Source organism: Dermacentor albipictus, unplaced genomic scaffold, assembly GCF_038994185.2.
Source record: "Dermacentor albipictus isolate Rhodes 1998 colony unplaced genomic scaffold, USDA_Dalb.pri_finalv2 scaffold_21, whole genome shotgun sequence".
NCBI lineage: Eukaryota > Metazoa > Arthropoda > Arachnida > Ixodida > Ixodidae > Dermacentor > Dermacentor albipictus.
Window position 1 is genome coordinate 894,645 of NW_027225575.1, and position 15,288 is coordinate 909,932.

The window sequence follows — 15,288 nt, forward strand, 5'->3', positions numbered from 1 at the left end:
TCAGCCTAATTTTATGTCCACTGCCAGGACGAAGGCCTCTTCTTGCGGTCTCCAATTACCCCTGTCGTACGCCAGCCGATTCCAACTAGCACCCGTAAATTTCCTAATTTCGTCACACCACCTAGTCTTCTGCCGTCCTCTACTGTGTTTCCCTTCTCTTGGGACCCATTCTGTCACCCTAATGGTCCAATGATCATTTAATATGTACATTACATGACCTGGCCCAGTGCCATTTTTTCCTCTTAATGTCAATTAGAATATCCTCTATACCCGTTTGCTCTCTGATCCAAACCAAAAGAAAAGTTAGTTAAAGTTTACTCGCCTTTTCTTGCATAGTTCCACTAATTTATACATGCAGTTTGGATAGATTTCAGCTCTTTGTAAACTACAAAACGCCAAAGTTACAGCGCGATGATTTTTGTGAAAATTTAATACACAAGGAAGTGCCTCCAAAGATTACTACATTTCGTAGTTGTGGAGGATGTAACTAAAGAAATATTGTAACGGACAGTTAAGGGAATACAGATACAACTATTTGTGTCCCTCAAGGTGCCTGATGAGTAGAAGCAACTCGGCATCAGACTGCTGGTGTTTGGCCATCTCAGATGTGGTCACGGCTCCCAGAAACGGGAATTCATCTCCATCGTTCACAGGAGCAGATTCGACCGGAGCACGTGATAAACAATCAGCATCACTGTGCTTGCGACCTGACTTGTACACAACCGTTATGTCGTATTCCTGCAGCCTCAGACTCCATCTAGCAAGTCGTCCAGAAGGATCTTTCAGGTTTGCAAGCCTGCACAATGAGTGATGGTCACTGATTGCTCGGAACGGTCTACCGTATAAGTATGGGCGGAATTTTCCTATGGCCCATATTACTGCGAGGCATTCTTTTTCGGTGGCTGAATAGTTGGTTTCAGCCCTCGAAAGAGTGCGGCTAGCGTATGCAATCACTCTTTCGTCTCCGTTTTGCCATTGAACGAGGACGGCACCAAGTCCTAAATTGCTGGCGTCTGTATGGATGTCTGTTTCCGCTTCCTCATCAAAGTGCTCAAGGACCGGGTGGTTTTGGAGTCACCGTCGCAGCTCATTGAATGCATCGTCTTGTTCACTGTGCCATACGAAAGGCATATCTTCTTTCGTTAATTGCGTTAACGGCTCGGCAATCTTCGAAAAGTTTTTGACGAAACGCCTGTAATAGGCACAAAGTCCTAGGAATTGCCTAATGGCCTTTTTGTTGGTTGGTCTAGGAAACTTTTCTACTGCTGCGGTCTTCTCAGGGTCAGGACGGATGGATGCCTTCGGAGCTAATCACATGGCCGAGGAAAAGGAGCTCATGGAAGCCGAAGTGACATTTTTGTGGCTTTATCGTCAGCCCTGCTGAACTAATAGCTTCAAGCACAGTCCTTAGTCATTCCACATGCTGAGCAAAGGTGGTAGAAAAAATAACGACATCGTCAAGATAAACCAGACAGGACTGCCACTTTAACCCGGAGAGCACAGTGTCCATCATCCGCTGAAAGGTGGCAGGTGCGGAACAGAGGCCGAATGGAAGTACCTTGAATTCGTATAGTCCGTCTGGTGTCACGAATGCTGTCTTCTCACGATCACGTTCGTCCACTTCTATTTGCCAGTATCCGCTTTTGAGGTCGAGAGAGGAAAAGAATTTCGCATCCCGTAGTCTATCGAGAGTGTCATCGATCCTCGGAAGTGGATAGACATCCCGCTTTGTGACGACGTTTAGCTTCCGATAATCAACGCAGAAGCGCAAGGTCTGATCCTTTTTCTTTACTAGCACCACAGGCGAAGCCCACGGGCTGGTCGATGGCTGAATTACGTCGTCTCTAAGCATTTCTTCGACTTGTTTGCTGATGATCTCTCTCTCCTTAGGTGGTATTCGGTAGGGATGCTGGCAAATAGGCCGCACAGCTTCGTCGACAATGATACGGTGTTTGGCGATGGATGTTCTCTGGACTTTCGATGCCGTTCAGAAACACGAGGCGAATTCTCGTACAAGGTTCTCTATTTGCTGCTTCTGGCTCGGTGATAGTGCTGCTTCGATGTTGACGGATGCGGGTATGGAGTCTACGTTGTCAGACTCCACTAGTGCAGCATCGGAAGAGCTCAAATCCGTAATCTGTTCATAATCGTTAAGGCAGGCAAAGACGGTTCCCTTCGCAACATGCTGCACTTCATTCCCAAAATTAGTCAGGAAGACATTTGAACACCCGTCACGCAGACGAACAAGACCCCATGCCATACAGATCCCTTTTTCGAGTAAGAGCCCAGTGTTACTGTCTGCTATTCCTTCATAGTCGCTGAATACGGTGCTTCTTACGGTGACAACTATGCTGGATCTTGGGGGTATCGTGACGTCGTCGTCTATAATCTGAAGCGGATGGAATTGTTCTTCACACTTGAATGTCGCGATGGCGTGCTTCGTTGAGAACGACACACAGGATTCCTGCAAGTTGATAACTGCACCGTTCGCCTGCAAAAAGTCCATTCCAATAATTAAATCCCTTGAGCATTCTGATAGGAGAATGAAACTGGCGACATATGTAAAGCCGCGTATTCCGATTCTAGAAGTGCACCTGCCCACCGGGTTGATAAGGTGTCCACCGGCGGTTCGAATTTGCGGTCCTCTCCAAGGAGTCAGCACTTTTTTTAGTCTTCTGGCAAGTACTTTGCTCATAACGGAATGGTCTGCGCCTGTGTCTACTAAAGCAGTAATTTCGCAGCCGTCTATAAACACACATAAATCGGAAGCTACGTCACTCTTTTCGCAGCTGCTCTCGCGTCCGTCGTTATATTTCAGAATCGGCGCTGGAGGTTCCGTTCTTGCGTCGACAGCGGCCTCACCTCCACAGGTCGCCGGTATTAGTTTTCTCGACGTGGGCTTTGGGGGCGTCGCCTTGGGGAGCTTGAGGATGGACGCGGGCTCGGTGACCGATACCTCAGCGGCACTGTTGACCGAGGTTGGTGTTGCTGTGAAGTCTGCGGGCTTTGGCGCGTTGACAAATACTCCTGGATCTCGAAAGTGTGTTCACCGTTTCTTGGGCAAGGAGCGTTTATGGAAAACCCCCGAAGTCCTGCTCTGCGGTATTCGCACATCCTGTAGAGATGACCAGCTTCGCCGCAGTGGTAGCACAGCGGGATTCTATCAGGAGTGCGCCATATGTCAGCTTTCCGGAATCTCGTCTCCGGCGGAGACGGCAAGAACCGAGGTTCGGGTACATGCGCAGTTGCCGCGACGAAAGTACGTCCTGGAGATCCTCTGAGTACCTCGGCGTACGATACCGTCGGCCGTACCGGTGACAACGCTTGCGGCTGTGCTGGCGGGTGCTGTTCGCGGACTGCTCGTCTCACTTCTTCGCGAACCACTTCTGCTAACGAAGAGACTGCTGTGGGGCCGTTGTTCAGCTGTTGCCTCTGGAGCTCTTCTCGAACCACAGATCTTATGAGTTCTCGTAAGACCTCGGCGCTGTTCCCGAACATTGCCGACATCGCATCCATAGAGGCGACGTTCATATCGCGGTTGTAGAGTCTCGCACGCTGTTGAAGTGTCCTTTCCATAGTTGTCGCCTCGGAGCGGAATTCGGCGACGGTGCGTGGAGGGCTGCGAACCAAACCAGCAAAAAGCTCCTGCTTCACACGGCGCATCAGGTGCCGAAGCTTCTTGTCCTCGCTCATGCTCGGGTCGGCCCGGTGGAATAAGCGGGACATATCTTCGAGATACATTGCCACGCTTTCGTTGTTTCGCTGGCTTCTCGCTTGCAGTGCGGCTTCAGCTCTTTCCCGGCGGTCTGTGCTCGGATACGTGGCCAACAGCTCCCGTCGGAAGTCATCCCACGACCGGAGAACAGCTTCGTGGTTTTCAAACCATGTTCGCGCACAGTCTTGCAACGCGAAGTAAACATTGCGGAGCTTCCGGTTTTCATCCCATCCGTTGTAGTCCGCGACGCGCTCGAAGCCTTCCAACCAGTCTTCGGCGTCTTCGAAGGTGTCGCCGTGAAAAGGCTCGGGCGTTCGCGGCTGATCAACCACGATGCGGGTTGAGGCTGTCTGGGATGTCATTTCTGTATTGTCTGCTGCTGCTGTTATAGTCTGCTCCGGCAAAAGAGGAAACTCGGGTGGCTCACCACGTAGGCGACGGCTCGTGCGCTGGTGGACGGGCGTAAGCTCGTTGGGTCTGAGCTGGCGTGGTTCCGGGCTGCTTTCTCCAACTTGAATTGGGCTGGAAATCATTACCCCGCACCTCCACCAGAATTGTAACGGACAGTTAAGGGAATACAGATACAACTATTTATTGTGGGCGAACTTGTGCCCTGGGGTAAATAAAAAGCACTGCCGCGTTCCAAACGGGAGATCAGGAAGGCCTTCTTCTTCTCTCTCGAGCGTCGCTTCACCTCGTCTTCTTCTTGTAGACGCCGACAATGGCCACCTGCGATGCGAGTGCGTGCGGCGAAAACACGTGCCATTATTTCGTCGTCTTTTCCTTCAATACGCCGTTGTCGTCTTGAGGGGGCGCACGAACATGCGCGCGTTGTTTAAATGTTTCTGCCTTGTATCAATATAGCAGCTACACAAAAACTAATGCCATAATTGAAATCTACATAAACCCTATGAATGGCAGTATTTTTAAATCTCTAGTACAAATAATAGTTTTTTTCGAGTAGCATCTCCCCTTAAATGGTTAAGCCAAGTACCAGTTGTATTACTTTTATCCATGCCTCCAACATTGAAGTAGTGATGTTGAGAAAAGGATTTTGACTTTGGTGTGTCGGAAATGTTTTTCTTTTTCCGTTTGTGACTGATGACTAATGTTATAAAATATCTCTACTGTTACATATTTACAGTTCCGCGGCCTAGTTGGGTTACCTGTAAGCTGCGTGTGAAAACATTGCCTTTTGTTGAGACATTTAAATGGCATTTATGGCCGGCGCAGTGGGTCAAGTAATGTAATATGGGAGTGAAGGTGTGTGGATAAATGTGTGTCCAGGGTGTGCAGATATTCATCTTTAATTTAAATGAAACTCTAACCGGGTGAATAATTTTACTTGACTTTCGAGTTATGATCATAATATGGAAAATCATTCCCACTGCCAGCAGGGCCTCTAAATCCATGTACTATAATACAAGTCTGAGTAGCTGCAGCTGATCACACTGCTACAGTGGATCTGTGGTTTTCAATGGGACCCATAAAGTACTCCACAATGTGAAACATCTGAAGTGTGATGGCTTCTTTCATGTTAATAAATGCAGTCTTGCTACATTTTTATATCAATTGTACAATGGTTGAGTGTACGTTTTTGTCCGGTACCACCGCCCTTGGCATTAAACTCACAGTGAAGCAGAAATAAGCCATGAAGGAGGAAAAATAAGGCAAGGACACGTTCTAGCTAGAGTGGAAATTAACTGACCCTTTCTTAAAGGAGGCCCTGAAGCAACCCCTAGGCTGTGTGAGAAAAAAAAAATTTCAACGAGGAGCATTCACTGCTGTGAACATCTCAGCCAAATTTTGCAGTCGTGCGCCGAGCATGGAGTTAACAAGCAGGCCGCTAAGTTCCCTTTTTCACAAACATGCTCTTTTCAAATAGAGGCTTTGTCCTAACCTGTTTTGGAGCTGCCAGCAGCTGCTATAGTTCGTCATTTAGCAGATTCCCATAGACTGCTGCTATTGGCTGGTAGCTGACATCAATTAAGAAGGTTGTTCAGATCAGTGTGCTTCTTCCTGCTGTTACTGTTTATATTAATTGAATTATTTAACTAAACAGGCTGAGCAAGTGAAAATATGCATTTTGGATTTTGCTAAGAAATAAAACATATTTATTCTGGGGTTTTGCGTGCCAAAACCACAATATGATTATGAAGCACATCGTAGTAGGGGACTCCAGATTAATTTTGACCACCTGAGGTTTCTTAACAGGTATCCAATGCTCGGTATGTGGGTGTTATTGAATTTCGCCCCTATCGAAATGTGACTTCCATGGCTGGGATTTGATCCTGTGCTCTCCAGCTTAGCAGCGCAACACCAAAGCCACTATGCCACTGCAGCAAATATCAATAAGAATTGTACACTTTCGGAAGAAGCTGACTGTCACCTTCTCACGCTCGGCCGTGCTGACCCATGTAGGAATGAAACTTTGGCCACATTGCTTATCAGGGTCGTAGACCTCGGGTGTTGCTAATTGTGATTACTTTTCAACTCTGAACTTACCTCGAACAACGTGAAATTTAAGCCCAGACCATACATATGATATACCTGCCACGGCTTGAAAGAGGAAGGCAAGCCAGTGTAAGCTCACTCCCAGCCACCATGCTCCTGGCCAACTTTGCTCTTGGTCGCTCCTGACTAGACACCTTGTCAGACATTATATTGCACTATGAATAAGGCTTCAAAATGCGTAATTTAGATTGGTCTACTATCCCTGCAGGACGAAGCCAGTTTTCACCACATAGCACTGCCACACTGAAGCACATGAGCGCAAGCATGCGCTCTAGCGCTGTTTTGCACATAGCAAGGGCACTTCAGTTAGGGTGGCTACTACAGTTGTGCGTAGCTGTGCATGCTGCCTGACGTAAATACCATGACCGCCACGGGGTTCTGCCACAAGCTTTCTCACTGTCAAGATATGTTGAGAACTGCATGCATTGATTGGTCTCTGTCTATCACATGGCTCAGGGGCGTGACGATGCGAGCTGGCGCAAGCGCACGCATTGTACTAGGGCAGGCACAACCGGTGTGGAGTACATGTGCGTCAGTGCACTGCATACTCCAGACCAGCCTTGGGACAAGTCATCTGCTTTCCAAGTTGCACACCTTTGAGGTGCTCAAGGTGCGTCACCTCATTGTCAAAGCTTGATAAGTTAGGAATCCCTTCAATGAGAGTTCGGAGTGCGGCATCCATCGCTGAGCCGATGTGCGTGCTTCCGACATGCTCGCACGAGTGAAGATGATCTTTTGTTCAAGTCTCGGAAATTGTGTGGTTGCCATAGGGATAAGTGCAAGAGGAAATATGCTACTCATGCCACTAGATACAAGAAAGAACAGCTGCGTGCAGCTATCAGTACACTACAGCATAACAAAGGGATGACCAAAGTTGCTCTACCCCGCAGGGGCGTCTGCGTCAGCAGGCGTTTGGTGTGTTGCGACACCACGTACCCGAGCACACGAGGGTTGCACCCTCCCGCGTGTAGCCGTGCGCGGCTTAGCCGTGTCCGGGGAAAGGAGGATCCTGGGGGTTGAGCCGATGCCGGGTGTTTGGACCTTTAAGGCCCCCCGGCGGAGGCAACACACCTCTTTGGCCTCTGCTTCACGTAGACGGCACCCCCGGACTGACCCACCCGGGGGAAATCAGTAGTTGCCTTTTCCTGTCTCTCTCTCCCTCCAGCCTTCGTCTTTCTCTCACTTTCCATCTTTCCTGTCTTCTCCTGGCTTCTTTTTACTTCCAATTTTCCAGGCAGCAAGGGTTAACCTTGTGTGAATAGCCAACCTAGGTTATGTCATATTTGGTTATAGTGATGACATACAGCTGGCGTTTACAGGACCTGTACATACAGTCCCTGTAGCGTCCCCTTGTAGGGCTCCATGGTAGGTGGCTGGCGTTATTGCCAAAAATTCAATTCCTGTATGGCTAGCTCCTTCCCTCCGCTTCCTGATCGCCCTCACAAAAGAGGGTGCACCGATGAAGTTTTCCAGTTCCTTGGACGTCAAAGACCAAACTTCCCACGTTACCATGTGATCCACTCAGAAAAATCCGATAAACAAGTACGAAACATTTCCCCTTTTCTAGTTTCCAAGTCCTTAACTGATGTCCTTGGCCCAGGCTACAAGGTATCAAGGCTGGCAAGTGTTGATATACTGTTAGAGCTCCATGATCAGAAACAGTACGAAAAGTTGGCCAGTCTAGTATAATTTGCAGACGTTCCATTGACAGTAACTCCACACCGCACTCTCAACACCTCCCGCGGCGTTGTCTCGGATGACGATTTGCTCCAGCTGACAGAGGCTGCTTCAGTGATCAGAATGTTGTCAATGTGAGAAGGATTAAGATGAGAAGGGATGGAAAAGAAATTCAAACGAAGCACCTAATACTCACATTTGGTTCAAGTATTCTGCCTGAGTCTGTAGAGGCGGGATACATCAAGCTCCCTGTCAGACCATATGTGCCAAATCCCCTAAGATGCTTCAAATGCCAGCGTTTCGGCCACAGTTCGCAGAGCTGCCGGGGCCGCCAAACATGTGCAAAATGCAGTGCCCTTGAACACGCCACTGAAGCTTGTAATAACTCTCTCCACTGTGTAAACTGTGACGGGGATCCCGCCGCATACTCGCGGTTGTGCCCCTCCTGGAAGAAGGAAAAAGAAATTGTAACCATAAAAGTAAAAGAGAATATATCGTTCAAAGAGGCACGAAGGCGGGTAGCATACCTGCCAAAGAAAAGCTTTGCCAAAGTGGCGCATCAGAGGGCAGCGCCACAACGGCCTCTGGCGGCTATCCGACCCACAAACACCGAGTCGGCAGTCACGCTATCTGCCCCCCCCCCCGGCGGTTGCAGCTAGCGCTGCTCCGTCAGCCGAGGAGAAGGGACCATCGACCCCGAAAGTAGGAATCAGAACAAAGCGTGGGGGTTGCTACGCGCTTCGCCCACAGCAGAAAATCTTGTCAACTTTAAAAAAGTAAAGTCCCAAGGTAGGAGAACCTGCCGACAGGCCAGAAGAGAAAGCTGGCAGAAGTATTTATCCAGTATTAACTCATTTACTGATGAGGCCAAAGTCTGGAACAGGGTAAATAGAATTAGAGGGCGACAAACATATTCACTCCCTCTAGTAAATACACAGATCGATACACTGCAAGATCAGGCAGACTCACCTGGGGAGCACTTTGAGAGTGTATCAAGTTCAAATAATTATTCGCAATCCTTCTTGAAATATAAACAAATAGAAGAACGTAAGCCATTAACAAGAAAATGTCGAGAGAATGAGCCTTACAACCGTTCATTTAGTATTGCCGAATTGAGAGCTGCCTTGAGCGCATGCAAGAGCTCTGCACCAGGATCTGATAGAATCATGTATGAAATGCTCAAAAACTTACTCAATGACACCCAGGTTACACTACTCACACTTTTCAACACCATCTGGGATGCAGGGTACCTTCCAACCGCATGGAAGGAAGCCATTGTGGTCCCTGTTTTGAAGCAAGGGAAAGACCCTTCCTCAGTGGCAAGTTACCGCCCGATAGCCCTCACAAGTTGCATTTGCAAGGTGTTTGAAAAAATGATAAATCGGCGACTCATTCATTTCCTTGAACAGAGCAAAATGCTTGATCCTTATCAGTGCGGCTTCCGAGAAGGGCGCTCCACAATCGATCATCTCGTTCGTGTTGAAGGGAATATTCTGGACGCATTTATACATAAACAGTTCTTCCTATCTATATTTCTTGATATGGAAAAGGCGTATGACACAATGTGGCGTTACGGAATCTTAAGAGACCTGTCAGAAATGGGCATCCACGGTAATATGCTTAACATAATAGAAAGCTATCTGTTCAATCGTACCTTCCGGGTAAAAGTCGGCAATGCACTCTCACGTCCTTTTACGCAAGAAACGGGTGTACCCCCAAGGAGGCGTGCTCAGCTGCACGCTCTTTATCGTCAAGATGAATATGCTTCGTGCTTCATTACCACCGGCCATCTTTTACTCTGTCTACGTGGACGACATTCAAATAGCTTTCAAATCTTGTAACCTCGCAGTCTGCGAGAGACAGGTACAGCATGGCCTGAACAAAGTGTCAATGTGGGCAGACAGGAATGGATTTAAGATCAGTCCTAACAAAAGCTCTTGTGTTCTTTTTACAAGAAAGAGAGGACTTATCCCAGATCCTTGCATAGAACTGCGTGGACAACAGATAGCTGTAAACAAAGAACACAAATTTTTAGGTGTCATACTTGACTACAGACTCACTTTCGTCCCCTACATTAAGCATCTTAAAGAAAAATGTCTAAAAACAATGAACATAATGAAACTTCTATCCCAGACTACGTGGGGTAGTGACAGGAAGTGCCTAATGAATCTCTGTAAGAGCCTCATCCGGTCACGATTTGATTATGGTGCCGTGATATATAACTCTGCTGCCCCGAGCGCGCTAAAGATGCTAGACCCTGTTCACCGTCTAGGTATCCGCTTAGCCACGGGCGCTTTCAGAACAAGCCCGATTAAAAGCTTATATGCCGAATCGAATGAATGGTCTCTCCACCTACAGAGATCAGACATCAGCTTTACATATATCCTTAAAGTACGCTCCGATCCTGAACATCCATGTTTTCATACCGTTACCGATATGACGTGCGCTACACTTTTCAGCAATCGCCCCTCCATAAGACAGCCTTTCTCGCTGCGTGTGAAGGAGCTTAGTGATGAAATGCATGTCCCACTCCTCGAGCATCGCTTAATGCACCTAACCAAGCTCTTACCTCCTTGGGAGTGGCAGGTGATACAATGTGACATATCCTTTATAAAAGTTACAAAGCACGCTCCTGAGGCCGAAATCAGAATGCATTTCCTAGAACTGCAGTACAAACACTCCTGCGCAGAGTTCTACACAGACGCTTCGAAGTCAAATGCCGGGGTATCCTATGCAGCCGTCGGCCCATCCTTCTCGGAATCCGATGCACTGCATCTGGAAACAAGCATCTTTACGGCCGAGGCCTACGCATTACTCTCTGCTGTGAAGCATATAAGAAGATGAAAACTTCCAAAAGCCGCGATCTATACAGACTCTCTAAGCGTAGTGAAATCCCTAATGTCACTCTACAAACATAAAAATCCCATATTCAATGAACTGTATTCGGTATTATGTAAAGCGTACTCATCTAACCAGAACATCATAATATGCTGGGTCCCTGACCATAGGGGAATCGAAGGTAACGTTCTTGCGGACGAGATGGCCACGTCAATCACATCGCAAGCTGTTCACCCTACCGCTGATGTGCCTGTCACAGATCTGAGGCCTTTCTTACGAAATAAACTGTGACATCACTGGCAGTGCACGTGGGACGCGCAAACAAATAACAAACTGCACGTTATAAAGCCCCAGTTAGGTTTTTGGCCCTCCCCAGCAAAATCTCGGCGAACAGATGTCCTATTCTGTCGCCTCAGAATAGGACACACATTTGGCACCCATAGTTATCTGCTTACTGAAAGTGAACCTCCAACCTGTAGTAGATGCGGTGAGAGGCTTACCGTCCTCCACATGCTTCTGGAGTGTCGGGAAGCCGAAACGGAGAGAAAAACATTTTCCGCTTGCTTACCATTATAACATCCCTCTACACCCGGCTATGTTTCTCGGTAAGGAACCGCTTTTTGACACCAAGGCAGTCCTCAACTTTTTAAATGATGTTTTGCTACATGTAATAAGACCATTAAACTCGTAGCGCATCCCCTTTCCAGAGGATGCCGCTGTGATAGTTGTAATATATAGCACATGCCTCCAGGCCCTTGTGTCGCAAGGGCTCTAACGAGGCCATGGTGCTCTAGTTAATTTTAGAAGCTCATGCAATTTTCAATATCGTATCATTATATTGAAATGCACCTCAATGCTCATAGTACGCGTCATTTGTCATCGCCATAATTTTATTACACGTACATTTTATGCACTTTACAGCGACTATATTTTAGGCCCCTCTACAGCCATGTCACATCAACTCCATAGAACCCATCACTCCACTGCGAAATCATTAACACTTGTATGGCGCTCTTTGGCCATACCTGGCCCTTGCGCCAATAAAAACAACACATTCATTCATTAAAAGCTGCTGTAGTAACAGTGACTGGAAGTATGTGTTGCCAGCAGTGTCTGCCGTTTTCGGCTGAAAGAAGAAACAACATTGAAGCTAGGTGACAACACCATAGGCAGAGCACAGTAATCAACAATGCCCCACTTTTTCGGAACAGAGGACGTTAAAGGAGAAATGGTAGAGAAATTTTGCATTCATAGTGTCTATGCTTTACTACGTCTTTTTGAAAAATTACATCAGTAACATTTTCCTGTGAGCCACAATACTCATCCCAAGGTGTTTTTGAGGTATCAAAGAAAGGTGGCTCAGTGCCCCTTTAATACACCATATGAGAGAGATAAATGCTGGCAAGTGTAAGTATAAATTGCCTGCCACTCATTGGTCTGGTAAAATAAATTAAATTTGTGTTACAAATGAATTTTCCCGAATCAATGGGAAAATAAAAAAGACGCAAACTTTATCTATGTTCTGCTAGTAGAACCTTTGTTAACTCACTTCATCTTTTTGTAATCATTTATTATTATAGATTGTGATTGATGGAAGATTGTTTTTATAGAAAGTTGTGTGGTTTATAAAGACAACAGATAACAGGGCTCTCACTCTGCGGTCTTGTGAAAGGCACTCACAAGCTGGAGTTTTAAACAAAGGGTGATACTGTGTGCAGTGCTTCTACACTCTACAGTTTTGGAAGAAATAAACCTGTAACCTTTGGCATTCTTCGGCCAAGTACTCCCGTTTCGGTGTTCATTAGACAAATACATTTTTTATCGGTTCCAATGCTATAGGTTGTTGACTTATTTTGACTTGCTGCTACCATCTGCTATATGTCTTAAACCTTGCTGGCCCAGTCAATAAGGTGACTACCATATTGTGGCAGCAATCTCTTGTATTATGAAGGTTGCCTAAGATTTGTTCCCTTTACGGTATTCTATTGTTCTTATTTAAAGAAAAATTTTACTTATTCTTCAAGTAGAGCAATCATGATTGATTGATAAATTAGCTGATTGATTGGTGGGTTTTATTGGTGCAAGGTCCACCTATTGCGAAAGAGTGCTACAGTGAGCAATCTTGATTGCAGAGGTTTCTCTCTGGCACTCTACAACTGAAGCTATGCTGTACTGTCATTCTTGTTGGTTGAATTAAAGAAGCATTTCTTCAATGTATTAGAATCTTAAGGTGTAACATGCAGGTGTGCCTAAGTGCATAGCGGGAGAGTAAGAGAGACTGTGCAGTCATCACTCTAGTTTGACAAATGAAGTTGGGCTGTATTATCATTATTGTTGCTGAGATTGATGACATGCCAAATGCCCTTCAATATGGGGTTTGTTGCCAAGTTCACCACTAAGCTAGACAGTTCAGTTTATGGCCTCTTTGGTGTCCTGTAATTCATTGCACTCTTGTTAAACTTAACTTCTGATAGTACAAGCTGATTCCCAAGGTCCCTTTTTGTTTTTCCTAAAAGTAGTCTGCTGTATATTTTAGTTCTAAAACCAGGAAATATGCAGCGTTGTCGTTCCAGAGTGAGCTGACTTCGTATCTTTGCTGCCTTTTGTTTTTTGTTTTGAATATACATATGTGAGTGCTGCCTATAATTTGAGTTATTTTACTATTTTTTTCTGCTAAATTGTCCTACATGTTTTCATTGCCACTGTCAAAAAGTTAGGACTGGACAGCTTAGTCAAGTGTGAAATGGGTTGTAGGAGTGCACAAGCATTCTTCATTATTTAAATATTTAATAAATATAGAGGTTGAGCAGTTTTTACTGTTCGCCAGTGTACACACTATGTATGGCATCACTACTTTGATCCTGAAATAGTTTTTGAGAAATATTTGTGCTGTAAAGTAATTAATTATAAACTTGGGATTAGTGAATTATTGCTAATCAGCCTATTGTTCAGCTCGATATCTCATACAAGTAATGTCCGCCTCTGAGTCATCCAGCTCAGCGACTAGAATTATGCATTCTGCCGCAAGTGATTTTTGAAAAATTCTGTATAGTATGAAAAAAAATAATCATGTAATTGGAGTATCATGATTAGCTGTTTGCAATAACCTAGTTTCTCAGTAACATTATCTTGTTATAGTACGTGTCGAAATTGGTTTGTGTCTTCACACAAGCTTGTACTATGGCTACATCAGGGATACTAAACATAAATGTTCCTGCATTGGTCATGCGGGCAGTTTTTGTACTACGCGCTATGGGCATTTGGCAATCATTTCATGTATTTTGCTTACAATTATTTCTTTTCTCGCCCCCCTCCTTTATTTTTTTTTCTGAGGCCAATGATGTTTGTCAGTTGGCGAAGTTAATGCTTTAGTGCAAGCTGCATAAGGCTTGGTTAAAGCCTTCTGCTTTTTCTTTATTCCTGCTCTAAAGAGCTTACACTTCCATGCATTCTTCTTCCAAGGTGCTTGAAAAAACAATTCCTTTATGATTTGGGTAATCACTCTCTGAATGTATACACATTTTTGTGTTTAGTGAAGTGTAGAGCAGCAAAGCGAAAAAGCACAGACAATGCTTTGACATCGAATCCATTTGTTTAACGGGCTACAAATTAAAGATTGATGAGGAGATATGGGGGAGGGAGCCGTATTGATTGGTGTGTGTGCGTTTCCTCCCAGTAACAGGCGAGACTGGTATAAAAGAGGAAGGCTGTTTCTAAGGGGGTGTGGCATATGCGTGCATGGGAGACTGATTAAGTGCCTCGGTGGCGTTGGACGGCGAATAAAAAGAAGACATTACTGGGGCAGTAGGAAAGAAAAAAGAATGAAGGGGTACGATAAATGATGTGCAAGGCTGTGCGTGTGTGTGTGCGTGCTTGTGTGTGGAAATTGTGTTCAATTGGGTTAATGGTCTGTGCCTTCTCTCCCTCTCTGTGCATATTGATTGGTCAGCTCCTCTCCTTTTGCTCTGGTCTGCAGGGGTGTCATGGAGAGAAGGAAAAGGGAGTGAGGGGAGGCACTGCACTCCCGCTGTCCCTCTCACTGTTTTTTTCTCCATGGGAATGGCATGGTGTAATGCAGGTGCCCTTTGGTTTCTTGATTTGTTTTTGTTTCTGTTTCTCGTCACCCTTCAGCGGTCATTTTGTGCCTTGAGGTTGTCACTTTTCCCATTGTCCTTTTTTTTTCTTCTTTTTTTATATCAGAACTGGCACTGTTTGAGTATTTGGTGCGGGGCCCTATAACAATGGGTGCAGAGTGGTGCCTGCCTGTGCTGGGCGTTGGAGAATATGCCCTCCATGGTAGTTGTGTTTATGCAACCAAGGGGTGTGGTCCTGGCGTGCGTTGGGGCACCCTCCTCGTCCCATTTTCCCCCTGTCAGGATTGTGGGCTTTTAGCTTTCAGGCCTCAGTAGCTAAAGGAGGTTTGCCTGTGACCGTGGCCTTGCCAATGCTGTCCTTTGTAGTCTTGCTTGAAGAGCTTTTTTGGCTAAGGAAAACTGCTCAGTTTGACTGGAGCTGGAGTGGTGGGACAGATTCGGTCAAGCAGT

General features: G+C 46.1%; 1 protein-coding gene across 10 annotated transcripts in view; it reads left to right on the plus strand.

The window, feature by feature from the left end:
* The window catches only part of LOC139052300 (protein transport protein Sec16B-like), a 492,173-nt gene that overhangs the window by 366,178 nt on the left and 110,707 nt on the right, over positions 1–15,288 (plus strand). The window lies entirely within an intron of this gene.